This window comes from Clavelina lepadiformis, chromosome 7 (assembly GCF_947623445.1).
Source record: "Clavelina lepadiformis chromosome 7, kaClaLepa1.1, whole genome shotgun sequence".
Classification (NCBI taxonomy): Eukaryota; Metazoa; Chordata; class Ascidiacea; order Aplousobranchia; family Clavelinidae; genus Clavelina; species Clavelina lepadiformis.
The window spans coordinates 2,827,744-2,830,745 of NC_135246.1; the positions used below are offsets into that span (position 1 = coordinate 2,827,744).

The window sequence follows — 3,002 nt, forward strand, 5'->3', positions numbered from 1 at the left end:
CCAAGTAACACGTACGATCAAATGAACCATAACTGATTTAATGAGCCATTCGCAGTTTCACTGTACGAGAGCTCGTACTTACACTTGCATGGCTTAATCTTTGAGACAAGCATATGACTACTGGCAGGATCAACCAGGTAGCTATTCGCAGCAAACGAGGCTGCTGCGGGACGACGGGCGCCCCGCGTTTCTTTTCACACGTTCTCCGTGTACATCGCTACTCAAACACTACGCTCGCGGCTTGCACGAGCTCCGAAAACCGTCGATTCCGGACGCTGCCCGGCGATTCGAGTGCAATACTCGCGCCGAGGCACGCCGATAGCTTGCCACTGGATCCGACAGACCGCTCAAAACCCCGGCTAAGCATGGGCGACCGCGCGAACAGCATTACATCTGCCCATCGTGCCCGACGCCAACCGAGATCGATTCTGCTTCGATTCGCACTCGCGCGCGCATTCGCTCACACGACTGCCTGCTCCCTCATAGTAGTCACAGAATCCTGCATCGCCATGGTACCCCAGAACGGCCTCGGGATCGCGCGACCTCGCGGCCGGATTTGGAGTTTGGGAAGGTGCGTGGCCGCTTGCCGTGGCCGCCGAACCGCGCCCCGGCCGGGCACTGCGCGCAACTCGAACGTTTGGACTCTGAAAATATTTCCCAACGTTTGGACTTTAACTTTTTGTCGAGACTTGAAAAAATTTCAGAGTCCAAACATCGACCCGCGGCAAAAACTTTTCCGAGGTCGAAAAATCCGCGCTCGGTCAAGAGAATATGCGCGGCCTGGGCGTTTGGACTCTAACATTTTTTGGAGTGGATGGGAAAAATTTTCAGAGTCCAAAACACCGACCCGCGCGTGATGCTCTCCCGAGTTCGGAAAATCCGCGCCAGGTGAAAGCTATGCGCGCGACCTGGTCGTTTGGACTCTAAAAAATGTTCAAGTCTCATCACACCAACAAAAAGTTAAAGTCCAAACACCGACTCGCGGCTAAAGCTCTTCCGACTTGGGAAAATCCGCGGCGGGTGAGGGCTATCCGCGCGACCTGGGCGTTTGGACTTAACATTTTTTTGGTGTGAATCGACTTGAAAAAATTTCGAAGTCAAAAGTCTATAAAATTAATCTAATGCCATACAGTGTCAAAGTGCACAATTTTAATCGATATAATCATAACAATATATGTCATACAACAAAATCATCAAATAATCGTCAAGCAGCATTGCAAAGCTACGTGAGTCAATGCAAGGCAATGACAACGTATTTATCAATTAAAGTTATTGTTAAATTATAAAATAAAATTAAATTAAATTAAATTGAAGAGCTCAATTACGCCAATGTAACAGAGTGTCATACAAAATATATTGAATCACACACGTCCAAACGCTAAAGAAATATATCAAATGCACTCACCTGCCAGTCACCGTTTTGGGTAACTCAGAATAGACCGTCTTTCGTCGGGAATTGAGTTGATCATTGAACATTGCAGTAGGAATAGGTTTAAGCGGAATAATAATAATAGCGGAAGGCTGATGCTCCAGGTAAATGTTTGCTTCGCTCATATATACTGAAAAGAAAAAAATTTGTGAGCAAGCAGTGCCGCAGGGAAGAATGCGATGGCAAAACGGACGCGTTGTGGAAATTACGGTAGTCCGAGGGCGCCAACTAGCGACAAAAAAGAAACACATTACGGTCGCTAGAGGAAAAATGCAAATAAATAGCAATTCAATCTTCCATGCTTGTATGTATGTATGTATGTATGTATGTATGTATGTATGTATGTATGTGTGTGTGTGTTTTTGTGAGTATGTACGCATGGAACGAACGTATTACGCGACGTCGGAATGGCAAAAAAAAAGAGCACACACCCAGGACGAACCGGGACGTGTGCCGAAAATTTTTGAAGAGAAAAGAGCGACCCCGGCCTGTCGGCCGAAGTCGCTCGGGCGCCCGCCTTGCGGACAAATCGATAGATCTTGAGGCTTACTCTCAACAAATCGCAGTGAAGATACTGCTCTAGTGATCACGACACCCCGATCTTCAACTAGGTCGTTTGCAAATGATTTAGCACCCCGCCTTTCGAACAGGAGGGTCAACCGACGCGGGAGTCACACTTGTCGGACTCGCGTAAGGTCGGATCTCGGCATTGCCAACGGCCCAACGGCCGCCTAACTTTGCCCGTCGAGGACGGGGCACGAGTGCATCGTCGCTTTCTAGGCGGGATTCTGACTTAGAGGCGTTCAGTCATAATCCCCCAGATGGTAGCTTCGCACCAATGGCTTATCAGCCAAGCACATGAACCAAATGTCTGAATCTGCGGTTCCTCTCGTACTGAGCAGAATTACTATCGCAACAACACTTCATCAGTAGGGTAAAACTAACCTGTCTCACGACGGTCTAAACCCAGCTCACGTTCCCTATTAGTGGGTGAACAATCCAACGCTTGGTGAATTCTGCTTCACAATGATAGGAAGAGCCGACATCGAAGGATCAAAAAGCAACGTCGCTATGAACGCTTGGCTGCCACAAGCCAGTTATCCCTGTGGTAACTTTTCTGACACCTCTTGCTTGAAACTCCCAAGTTCAAAAGGATCGATAGGCCACGCTTTCGCGGTCTGTATTCATACTGAAAATCAAAATCAAGTGAGCTTTTGCCCTTTTGCTCTACGCGAGGTTTCCGTCCTCACTGAGCTCACCTTAGGACACCTGCGTTACTCTTTGACAGATGTACCGCCCCAGTCAAACTCCCCGCCTGACACGGTCTTCAGAGCGAATCGCGCACCGCCCGAGGGCGACGCGCTTAAGGCTAGAAACGTGACCCGAAGGTCGCTTTCCGCTTTACTGAATAAGTAAAAAAACGATGGGAGTAGTGGTATTTCACTGTCGACCCGAGGGCCTCCCACTTATCCTACACCTCTCATGTCTCTTCACAAAGTCGGACTAGAGTCAAGCTCAACAGGGTCTTCTTTCCCCGCTAATTCTGCCAAGCCCGTTCCCTTGGCTGTGGTTT

At 48.7% G+C, this 3,002-nt stretch overlaps 1 non-coding gene across 1 annotated transcript in view; it reads right to left on the minus strand.

The window, feature by feature from the left end:
• The window catches only part of LOC143466348 (small subunit ribosomal RNA), a 1,808-nt gene extending 1,668 nt beyond the window's left edge, over positions 1-140 (minus strand). The window contains exon 1 of the ribosomal RNA XR_013118791.1: positions 1-140. This exon is cut by the window's left edge and continues 1,668 nt beyond it. This is a non-coding gene — a ribosomal RNA (small subunit ribosomal RNA).
• Between the last annotated feature and the right edge of the window lie 2,862 nt (positions 141-3,002).